The following is a 12,654-nucleotide window of genomic DNA, read 5'->3' as shown; positions in this document are numbered from 1 at the left end:
ACTTTGTAAACGAATTGTTGTTGTTGTTTTTGCTTTGTTCGCCCGAGAGCACAACGACACGCCTACCGGAAGTATAACTGTCATTAGTCAGTCACATAAAAAGCTAGCTTGAAACAATTTAGTCTTCATAGTTCATTCGATCACTGTAGCAAAAGGATGCTTTACTGAAAACCGGATTAACTAGTGGCAAGCAGATTTGCCGCAGCGCAGATCTATTGTGAGATATGCCCGGGTGTCTGCTGTATCCCGCACTTATATTATTAGCCAAACTGTCATTGAGAAGTGGCATGCTTTTTATTATTTTATCAGTACTTGTGGGTGAATGCGATTTTACCCTTCCTTTTACACGCTGACTGATCTACTATACCGAGCCTCTTTCCTCCTGCCAAATATCACCAATTATAATTTCCTGGAGAAGTTTCGTCGTGCGTCTTTCTGGTTATTGGTTATTGGTTATTATCGGTTCTGGTTTATTGGTTAGAGGGACTTATTGTTTTGTTAAGACGAAATCACGCAAAGGTTGCATATATTTCAGCCTAAAGAAAAGGTAAGTGGTGGGGGAGCTTGAGAATAAACCCATGCCTTTTTGACATCGAATGGCCAGATTGTACTAATATTCGAACCCACGAGAGACCCGGAAGACTAAACGGCCGCTTATCCGTGGTCCGCTCGTGTTCTCGGTGCCATCCTAATGACGAGTTTTTTGACGATTGAACTAACAGTCTCGCATTTTTTTTCTTTCTTCCATGACACCGTGTGCGTGACCCCACCCACTCATCCGTAGCTATTTAGTACAATCGCACGGGTTCGTTTCAATATATCATCAATCATTCGCTCACTGACTCTCGCGCGATTCAAGTGTAGGGGAACAACGGGCAAGACGGTCACCTTAAGGAAACCATGTATTCATGCACAACGAGGACCATATAATTCATTATTTTTCTCTGAATTAAAAAAAGGTCTCGAAAACAGTTAATATCGAACGTGCATTTGAAACGGACCGGTAATGCTGGTAAGACGGACAGGCATGAAATATACTCTATCAAATGCTTTACTGTGCGGGACGACATGTCACCATGTGAAACCCGAGAGAAATTTTGATTCTATCGACATTTTAAAAATCGACAAAATAATAATTGCACATGTCGATAATGAATCATATGACTCTCTAATAATGAAATGTTAATTTTTTTTACTTTCAATCGAAGATCTTCAAATTTATTTCTAAATTATTGATATGTTGATATTATAAAAACAAGCAGCGGCTTATTCACAAAAACTTTAAAAAAATCAAAACTACAACATTTAATGAACAATTTATTCAAAATAACAAAAACGAAACATATTCATGAAATGGAAATGATATCGACGATACAATATTCAATCTTTAAATGTCCGGTCAATGGCAATTTTGGAAAATATTAGATGTTTCTTGACAAGCTTCGTGGAACCAGATGAGGCACTTTAAGCATTTATTCCAACCAGAGCCAGCCATGTAATCAGTGAAGCACCTTCTGCACATATCACAGAGAACATCTTCCATAAAAGGTTCCAACTTCTGGCGCTTTTTCGGTTTGTTCGTTTTCTTCATCGTTTTTATATCCTTTACAGCCTCGGCTGCAGCTAATTCCTGGCAATAACCTTCGGTAGTGATGACAGTAGCCTTTCCGCATTTACGCCTTCGGTTCGTGCGTCTTGGTCCGGTGATCTTGGGAAGAGGCAACACTGTTGCTGGTGAGATAGTGAATGAAGTATTAGGACTGCATTTTATTGATGAATCAAGCATGCTATCTGGAGTGATTGAATCATCAATTTCTATTTTTGGTTCTACCAGTACTACATTTCCTTCAGACCTAATATCAGAAGTTGCCTCGTGCTGGTCCGTCACTTTAGCTGGCGCAAAAGCATCATCGCTGGAAACAGTGCGATCGCATGGGTAAATTCCAGAGACCATAAATCCACTAATTGCGATACTTGTGTTGGCGACCTTGAGGAATGCGCTGCCTAATAATGCTGACACGTTATATTGTCCAATTGATTTTCCAGGATGTTAATGCAGATAAGCATCCACAGCTTCCGCATAACATTGCTTAAAAGGTCCCAAAAAAGCGACGTCCAATTATTGAAGCTTGTGACTACAGACAGTGTGGTGGTAATACTAGAACTGTTACATAATTGGACCGTGCTATTTCAGTAAATGCCAGATTTTTAGTATGGCTACTATGCCCATCAATTATGAGCAAAGCAGGATTAATTTTTGATGGTTGAGTAAATTTCAAAAAATGGCAAAACCAATCGCGAAAGGTTTCGCTTGTCATACTGCCGGTAACCGCAGATCAGTCCAATCTGTAAAAATGTTAAAACGAGAAAACAGCTTCGAAAGATATTTCATTCACGCTCAGTTATCACTTATTTAAGATGAATTATTTTGACAATATTCATGCTAAAATATAGTTTGCATACTAGCCTGCACTAATTACGTTGTAAAAACCATTGATATAATCGATTTTATGATAAAAACCTTAAGTGTGACTGACTTGCCGTTACATTCTACACCGAAGAGAAAAGTAACCGCAAGTCAGTCACATTGCCATGTTGAAACTATAGTGCGTGTTGACGTATTGTTATTCGTTGCCGTGGAAAACTGTCAATCCTTCGCTGTTAGGAAGTGTATGTCCATGAGAACCTTTTAAGAAATGTCGACGTTGGAAAATCTCATGAAGTACGGAACCGATGAAAGCTTATCCGGTCTGCAGCTGGTTCATCCGACAACAAATGTCAAGATGATCCAATTCCATTTGAGGTTCGAGCACCACCTTTGGAGATTTCTTGGTACGATTCCCTGGATTCTGATGGAAGTTTTTTCGATACTCAAGATTTTGCGGATAGATCAACGAGAAAGTGAACCAAGAAAAAAATTTGACTTGAATTCGTATTAGCAGAAAATTGCTCCACATAAATTCATCACCAATTCAAACTAAAAAATAATCCCAGTAATTGATAATTATTACTAGATAACTTATTTTCATCTAAACGGTCGTATCGAACTCTTTTTCACTCCCCATCTATTTTACTGTTGTATTATGCATGTTTTTTTTGTAAATCGGGACTGACTTTCGGTTATTTTTCTTCTGGGACTGACTTGCGGTTACTTTGCCTAATGTGACAATTCGACTTGGTATTTATTTCCACTTTTGTTGAACAAACCACTATTTTTTATCGGTACATCTGAAAATATACTCAAAGCTAGGCCAAAATACGATGCTAACTCAAAATTGACAAGATTACAGATGGGACTGACTTGCGGTTACCGGCAGCATATATCCAGTAGAATTACATGTAAACTTTGTTCCATTTGGTGCTCCTTGTTTCAATCCATCATTCAGTCGAACTCTTGGAAAAATCATAAATGGTGGAAGATGTTCTCCTGTAGCCGACATACAAAACATAACACTGGTTGTTTCTCCGCGCTTAGCTGACGAAATTGACCCCACTTGTCTCTTTCCTTCGAGCGCAGCAATCTTCAGTTTTTTGGGTGGAACCTAAAAATATAAGGTAAATACTAAAACTATAAAATTGGTTATCCTATTTTCTACTCACAGTACTGACACCGGTTTCATCTGCATTGAAAATGCGTGCTGGGGGAAATTCATTCTCTTACAATACGGCTTCGAGGGTGTCAAAAAACGAATACACGGAAGGTTTATTAAAACCGCGAGCTCTTGCGGCAGATGTTTCTTCAGGCTTTCGGAACGTTATTTCAGTGTTTCGAATAAGAAATCCATTCATCCATCCTCGTCCTGCCATTTTTTTGACGCTGTTAAATGGATTTTTTAACTGGTTTCTTGCGGCTAATTCAAAGGCCAATTTTCTGACATCCTTTTGTGTTATACCATAAAACCGTCGCTCAAGATCTAGAAGGTGTCGAACCAATTCTTTTTCCTGTTCCGGAGAAAACACGGGATTGTGTGGTCCCATTCGCATGGGCATTTCTGGCGACTCAATTCTTCTTTTTAAGCAGGTATTAGACGAAGCAAATATTTGCTGTTTTTCAATACAGATTTTATTTTGTGCAAATAAAAATCGTACCAAAAATAGCAAATATTTGCGTCGTCTAATACCTGCTTTAGTGTTCTCCTGGGAATATTATGCAAAATTGATGCTGCACGAATCGAGACACCGTTTTCGATATCTTTTCTGTCCGCTTCTAACTGAGTCAATGTCCATGATTGTCGTTGTGATTTCCTTTTATATGAATAAACCATTCCTTCAAAGGTAATGAACAGTCTCTATTTGTATCAATTCGCCATTTTAAACGTCGTCCGTGTTACCCGCACCGAAGACTACCCGTCTTGCCCAATTGGTAAACAAATTTTCAAATCACTACCGTTCGTAAATATAAGTTTATTCACTTGATTTTCTACACACGAATGTTTGAACACACTTTATTTTAATAAATTTTACAACGGAACTAGTTTTTTTTTAAATCTTTGCAACCGAATAAAGCTTAAATTCTATCGCTCAAAAAATACATCGCACTAGTACGCTGCAGCTGGTCTACACTTTTTGCTAATTTTTCTTGCTTTTGACAGTTGATTCGTTACACAGGGTGTCTCGAAATGGTTAAATTATCGTGGATATAGGGTGTATATAATTTTTTCACCGGAAAACAAATAGTTGGTGTGAAAAACAAGCAATGGTCCGTCTTGCCCGTCGTTCCCCTATATTTCGCAATCGGTACCAGTTCACGTTTTTCTTCTTGTCTCTCGTGATTACGTTCCTACCACGTGGGTGATAAACGTAGAAGAAGACGCATAACCAGTAGGGTGGCAAAGAAAATGGTCAAAACACCGACCATGTGCATTTTGTTTATTGACCTAAAAAAATGATCTGTGTAAAATTTCAGCTCAATCGGACGTAATTTAGGGGTGCCTCAAAGTGTTCAAAGTTTTGATGTTTTGAAAATGGACATCCCTAATAATTTAGTTTCAAATGCCTAATAAACATTAGAATGATTCACCAAACCACATCTAAACCATTTTAATGTTTATGAGGCATCTTAAACAATTTTCTATTAAATTCCTCAAAACACTGAAACTTTAAGCGCTTTGAGGCAACCCTAAATCATGTCTGATTAAGCTGAAATTTGGCATAGGTTAAATGAACAAAATGTACATGGTCGGTTCTTTAATTCCGATTTTTCCATACATCGCAATGCCACCCTAATAACCAGTGCTAAGGCTGCTAACGTCACTAGAACTTGTAAATTATGCGGGTTGGTACAGGAGTAGCTATCCATCTGGCAACTGCAATGTGCCTAGTTGCGGAACTGTTGGGATTGGCGGGCTAGAAATAATAGAACGAGAATCATCCTGATTTTTACCAACCAAAAAGCGAATTATCAAAATACACTCCCCCCACAATTATGGAACTCCCACAATTACGGATCACTTTTGTGTCTGAATTTGTTTAACTCAGTTAAAATAACGGTTCAAAGGCATGTAACATTTTTGCAGTAAAATATGCCATATTTGCTAGCTTTGAACACGGAAAACATCGTTCTTATTCCTAGATTGATGTGTTTTTTATAAGCGTAAAATATTGTCTTCCAGAATCTATCAAAATGTTTGCCGTTTTTCTCAATCAGCGTAAGAAGCACGCTTATCATTCATAAGGTTCATATGTGATATAATCGCTAATTCTCATGCAAAAAATAACTCATACACAAAGATCAAGGTAAGTTCTTCACGATTCATCAAAATGTTGATGGTTGATAACGATTTTTCTGTAAAAACTAGTTATTTTCTAAGTGTTCCATAATAGGGACCGAGACAAGATAGTTCTCTATAAATATGGAACACTCCGATTCAAATGTGATTTTCACCACTTAAAACACCCTCTCAACTTCTTATAAGCTCCAAACGGAAGCTATACAGTGCTGAGCCTTTGAAAAATATTTTTCCCAAGGCACGAGGGACAGGAAAGCTAAGTAAAGCGCGAAACTGTTATGATGTACCGTATACAATGGTTCCCCAAGTAACCAAAAGTTTGGATAAAAGAAGATTTCATAGTCTAATCAGCCAAGCTATCGATCATGAAAAGAAAACTTCAAAACATTAAAAATAAAAATAAGCAACTAGCATTTTTTTTTAATTGTCGTTTCCCTTTCTTATTATTTGTGTTAGTTCAATTCCATGATAAGCCTCGCGCACTGGATAAATTCTTGATCAGAAGAATAATGCCTGGCTTTATTTATTATTAAATTTCATGATTTTTTTGCAACTAACTACCACACTAAGCTTCGAACTCGAGTCCTTCCTCTTCGAAGCCTAAAATCATACCCCTGCTCCGTTCCCGCTATATGATGTCAGCATCGATTTCAGTTGATGTGCTGATTTCTCTTCGTTACCTACTTGTTCATAGATAGGAACATACCGGGCCTCTCTTTCAGCTTGGAAGCTCACATAAAGTACACGCGGAACTTCATGCGAACTCAGAAGTTCAGAAAAGGCTGACGTGGAACTTTATCCGAACTTTCAAGTTCAAAAAAAGTACACGCGGAACGCAATATGAACTCACGTCTGACACTTCTCTAGTTTGTTTTGATTTTGCTGCAGTTTTTTGGTAATGTATTTGAAAAAGGCTGTGTAAGCAATATTTTCGTTCCAACCGTTTATTAAAAATTATTCTGGTAAGCATTATAAACAAAATATGATAAATAGTCAAAATCGATTAAAACTTTTTCGGCCAATAGATGCCGTTTGCCGTAGTCGAAACGACCAGCACCTTGGGCATAAAGAACTCTCTTTGGTGTCTAAAAAATGATTTCGGACCTCCAATACCCCCCAAACCAAACCTCCAAACATAATGCAATTAATAATGAATTTATAATTTTAAATTTATAATGAATTTATAATTGATTTTCTACAAGGCAACAAATGCAAATGTTTAGATATCGAAAGCTTTTATGTACCTAAATATTACCTATTGAAGTGATAGCTTCGTTTTCCTTTTCCGATTTAGATAAAAAAATATCCGATCATAATAATATGAACCACTTTTCGTTATTATTTAAAAAAAAAACTCATTTTTATCACTAATCCTGAAGCAGAACTTTGAAGTAGAAACGGAGTACGACATAGACTTCTTCTGAACTTTCATGCTGAAATAAGTATGGATAAGATGTTAACCGAACTTTAATTTCCCCGGTTTTGAAGTTCACGTGTGAACTTTATGTGAACTTCAAGGTTCCAATGAAGAGGAGCAAGCAGCTTCTTTTGAACTTTCGTGCTGATTAGAAGTACGAATAAAATATAAACCGAACTTCAATTCTGGTGGTTTTAAAGTTCACGTGTAATTTTATGTGAACTTCAAGGTTTCAACCAGACTCCCCGTGCACGCGTTTTTTTTTAAGCGACGAGAGAAATCTTTCTCTCGCTCGTAGAATTTCCATGCATGTGCGACGAGACGAGACACGTCACATGCAATTTGCAGGTTGCTCTTTCGCTTCTCTTTCGGTTCGGATTGCGATGCGCAAGGCAATGTTTCATCGCACTACGAACTGAGCGAGACGCCCGTACTGTACCTTAGTGAAACTGTATATTAGAGAAATGACAAAGCACTCACCGTTAAGGAAACTGTCAACATCAAAACGGGCGAGCTGTTTAATTTTGCATTGCCGTTATCCGTTTTGATGTTGACAGTTGCCTTAACGGTGAGTGTCTCTGCGTCTCTCTGGTGTATAGGCTGCCTACCGTACCTACATACGATATATGCCGTCAGACCCTTCTGAAGGTGTATTAATCGGAAGAATTCATAAAACTATATTACTACGATCAGATTATCACGAACCTTCAGAACCTGATTTGCAATAGCTATACACTAAGGTCGCTTTTACGCGTTTTTTTTACGTGGATTCCGGAATTTACGCGGTATTTTTTTTCTTGCGGATTTTGGTTCCTCTTCACTCGGATTGCAGAATTTACGCGGGTTTTTTTTACGCGGACTCCGGAATTTACGCGGTTTTTTACGCGGCATATATCCCCTGCATAAAAAGCGACTTTAGTGTACTCAATTCGAAAATTCTATCCAACATCAACATGTACTAGAAAATATAAAAAATTTCAATGGTTTTACTATTTTTAACTCCCGAAAAACTTATGTTGTAATTTCAAACCACATTTTTTATCCTTAGAACTACAAAACAGAGTTCTATCATAAGATAGTCAATGACATCTAAACCGACGAAAGGAACACTTCTGTTAACCAACGTAACACTCTGCATCCGGTGCATTTTCGTACCGTTAGCATAATAAGTATAGTAACAAAACGTTCTTATTTCATGTTAACAAAAGTCGGATGAATTATTCATAGAATTTTGAATTGATAAATGAATGAACTAGGTTATATCATTGATAATTCTAACGGTGTTTTGATGCATGCTGCTATAACACCGTAAATGAAAAAAACATAAAATCCCCTGCCTGTTTCCTTCTGCGCAAAATCAATTTCCTTCTCGCACCATTAGCACAAAGCAACATGCGAGGCAAGCTCGCGAGACGAGCTCACGAGAATTTGCACGCAAGCTGTCTCAAGTAAGCGACGCCCATGCACCGCACTCGTTAAGTTGAGAGACGAGATATCTTCGTGTACGTCGCAATAAAAATTCCCATGCGATGAGACATGGCTCGTACGAATGGTAAGTTTTCTCGCTCGCACGCTGCACACAGCACGAAGCGACTGAATGAGAAACGAGACTAGTAGCGCGAAGCACACTGTCTCTTCTTTGTGCGAGCGAGATTTCAGGAAGTCTGGTTTCAACAGAGAGGAGCAAGCAGCTCTTTTGAACTTTCGTGCTGTTTAACAGTACGGATAAGATGCTAACCGAACTTGAATTCCAGGGGTTTTGAAGTTCACGTGTGAACTTTATGTGAACTTTAAGGTTCCGATGAAGAGGAGCAAGCAGGTTCTTATGATCTTTCAAGTTGCTTTCAAGTATCGACGGTACTTTATTTAGAATGAAGTTCGGTTCGTAAGTAATGAGTCCTGTTGTTCAGCAAGAAAGTTCCGCAGAACTAAATCTGAACTTTATGTGAACTTCTAAGTTCGTTTGTTAAGTAAAATTCGAACTTTTGGTTGCTTGGGTCATTTCTACCTTCGGGAGCGACAGACCTGAACTCTCGATATAATTGCAACCTCAAAAGCCACATAAAATTTGACCAGGCCATGCGGGATCTTTAATACGATTTGAAATATGTTATTTCTTCAAATTACATAATTTGAATAAAGTTTATTGAATGAATTCGTTGCTAAAAGCTGTTTTTTATATGCTGATCCATAATATGATGCGAATTGTCTCATAATTAGAACCGCTCTCAAAAGTGATCCATAATTGTGTATTTGGTGATAATTGTGTATTTGGTCAGAAATGATATTTTGAATTCATACATCTTCTTAAGTGATCCATAATCGTGGGGGGACTGAATAAGAGTTTATTCGCAATATTTGTTATCAAATTGGGCTGTTGATAGATTTGCATCAGTTGCGTTATTCAACAATTTCGTGTTGCACAAATCAAAATCCATGTGAGTTATTCAATGAAGAGTTACTTGATAAAAACAAATAATAGTAGTCTTTATGGCTCATTAATGAAAGACTCTCAACGAAGCATTTGTTAATGCCAACCCAACGAACAATTGTGTTATATGATGACACCCCGTTAAGCATACAGACGCGAGGCATACGGACGCGAGGCATAGTACGCTAGGCAAAATGGATGGCAGGCATATGGATACGAGGCATATGGACGCGAGGCCGAAAGGACGCGAGGCCGAATGGACACGAGGCCGAATGGATGCGAGCCCGAATTGACGCGAGGCCGAATGGATGCGAGGCCGAATTGACGCGAGGCCGAATGGATACAACAAGACCAAGGGGAAGTGATGCGGAATGTGTTATTATCGTCATCGTCATCACAGCATTCAATAACATGTATTTCCTTCAAAGTGTCATTTGAAGAGCAATACGCTCGCGGCCTTCGGCCGACTCGCTGTTCGAGCGAATGCTGTCCTTACTCGCTACCGCTCGTTCGGACTTAACTAAGGGAAGCAAACTCTGTTTAAGTAGACCTAGCAAACCAGTAGATCAGTCGTATGGGTGCGAGAGGCCGCCGCTTCCAACGGCGGGTCGGCGGGCGGCTCGGACTGCGGAAACCACGGCGGTTTAGTGCCGCCTCGTTTCCTTGCCCTCGATTATGCGTCTTCGCCGCATGATATCGAGAAAAATATTATACCCAACTTAAACTCTTTAGGAATATAATAACACCTGAACTGCATAATTGGATCTCATGCAATCGTACAACATCGCATTCGGCCTCGCGTCCATTCAGCCTGGCGTCCATTCGGCCTGGCGTCCATTCGGCCTGGCGTCCATTCGGCCTGGCGTCCATTCGGCCTGGCGTCCATTCGGCCTGGCGTCCATTCGGCCTGGCGTCCATTCGACCTGGCGTCCATTCGGCCTGGCGTCCATTCGGCCTCGCGTCCTTTCGGCCTTGTGACCATTCGGCCTTGTGACCATTCGGCCTTGTGACCATTCGGCCTTGTGTCCATTCGGCCTTGTGTCCATTCGGCCTCGCGTCCGTTATGTCTTTTGGCAGTATGCCTCGTATCCATTATGCCTAACATCCATATGCCTAGCGTCCATATGCCTCGTGTCCCGTCCCCGTGTTATATAACAGTTTATTAAGCTGTAGCTCGGCGGTAATTCGCTTAATAGCAGTTATGCGGTCGTGTCTTGGATACAATTTTCTACTATTTTCAATCCGAAAAATCGAATTTTACGAATAATCGAGTCACAAAAATATTATTCAAATTTGTAATCAACGAGTATAGAAAATTATTTTATTTTGTTATTTTACTTGCATACTACAGTGGCATAGCCAGAACTTTTTTTCTGTGGGAAAAAAGGGGTAAGGTCTTGAGAATAAAAAATAAGTACTAAATATGCCAGAAGAGACAGAAATGGCAACAAACCTACCGGAAGGGATAGTAAAGGTAGCATTTGAAAATAAAAATTGAAACAAAAGAAAGACTCTGGATAATCCAGTCTAAAATTCCGGATAATTTAACCCCGGATAATCGAGTCTCCGGATAATCGAGTATGATTTGTAATAGCTTTTTTGAATTCTTATCTGCGGAGGTAAATAAAAATCGTTGACATAACTGTGTACTAATTTTTTTTCGCATAATTCTCATTTTGCATGGCAAGAATAATATTGAAAACTCATATTTTTCAAATTAAATAGCGGTTTCGCTGTATTTTTAGTTGCGGAAAGTGAAGAGTGAAGATGAGGAAATTGATTTTTATGATATTTTTCCATAAATATGCTGTTTCCTAGTAAATTTTTATTCGAGATTATTTGTAAATCATTATAATATAAATTATACTACATTATTTTAGGTAACTTTATGAGATGAATGATTGTAGAAAATAACGACTATGTGTTGTCTGAGCAAACATCGCAATGTTGTTTTTCATAATCATCGAGTGACCTGTTAACATAGCATTTCAATTCATGCTTTCAGCCGCAGAAAGCAACACAACAACTACTAACTAAAAACGCAAATTTGTCACAAAACGGGCACTTTCCAGTTATTTTGTAACTTTTCATATTATTTTAGCATGTTTCAAATGGAAGAATGTCTCGGATCCATAACGGAGTAGCAACCATTTAATATGTCGTTAAAGCTAAGCTAGTTCACAACTGAAAGCCAAATTTCATGGTCGGACATATAGAGCAGATGTTTCGTAAGATGAGAACATGGAAATTAGAGCCAGAAAAAACAGCAAGTCACAATTGTAACCAATTGTAGTAAGAAAAAGAGATATTGTCACAAATTATATGAAATGAAGAATGATTAGTACACAATTAGTCCTGAAAGTTCATAGTTACAATTTTCGTATAGAAACCATGAAATGCGCTATGAACTATCAGGTTCATATTGCTATATCTGTCAATCATTTGTTGGTCCTTCTGTTGTAACTAGCGAGAAACCACACAAAGCCCAGCATTTACTTTTTTGTGTGTTCTTTGGTGAATGTTTCAGATTTTCGTATGCCCAAAATTTGATATAAGAGATTTTCGACGCAGACTAAAAGAAACGAGAGTCCTCTAGTTCCAATTTATCGGGTGCCTATAAAATCCGTTTCACGTACTCGCACTTGCTTTATTTCATACAGCAAAAATTGTAATTCTTTCGATCCAGTTAATATATCATAGATTGTTCAAATGTGGATTCAACGGTCGAAGCGTGCGTACTACTACAAGAACAAGTATGGACCCCGTTTGTGACGCTTTTCTTACTTTTCGCAATTTTTTGTGTTGTGTCGTCCACTACACAGTTTCAGGCGGTGATATAATAGTATCAGCTTTGTGGGGGATGATATAATAGTTTGGCAATACTGAGATTCATTTTACACCCACAGCTATATGAAACATCCGTGAATAAATTAACGTTATACTTTAGGCTGTCGCAGCTGTTATCACCAATTTTGGCTCCTAGATAACTCGAAAAACTGAATTATATTATTTATGAGTGAAGTTTTTGATAACAATAAAAACCTATGAAAAAGAACCATAATATGTCAAAGGTTTCG

The 12,654-nt window shown here is 38.4% G+C and overlaps 1 protein-coding gene across 3 annotated transcripts in view; it reads right to left on the bottom strand.

Annotated features, from left to right (window-relative positions):
- The window catches only part of LOC129725720 (uncharacterized), a 500,714-nt gene that overhangs the window by 228,233 nt on the left and 259,827 nt on the right, over nucleotides 1-12,654 (bottom strand). The gene's annotated exons all lie outside the window — the stretch shown is intronic.

Source organism: Wyeomyia smithii, chromosome 2, assembly GCF_029784165.1.
Source record: "Wyeomyia smithii strain HCP4-BCI-WySm-NY-G18 chromosome 2, ASM2978416v1, whole genome shotgun sequence".
NCBI classification, from domain to species: Eukaryota; Metazoa; Arthropoda; class Insecta; order Diptera; family Culicidae; genus Wyeomyia; species Wyeomyia smithii.
This window is presented reverse-complemented; position numbering and strand designations above follow the sequence as displayed.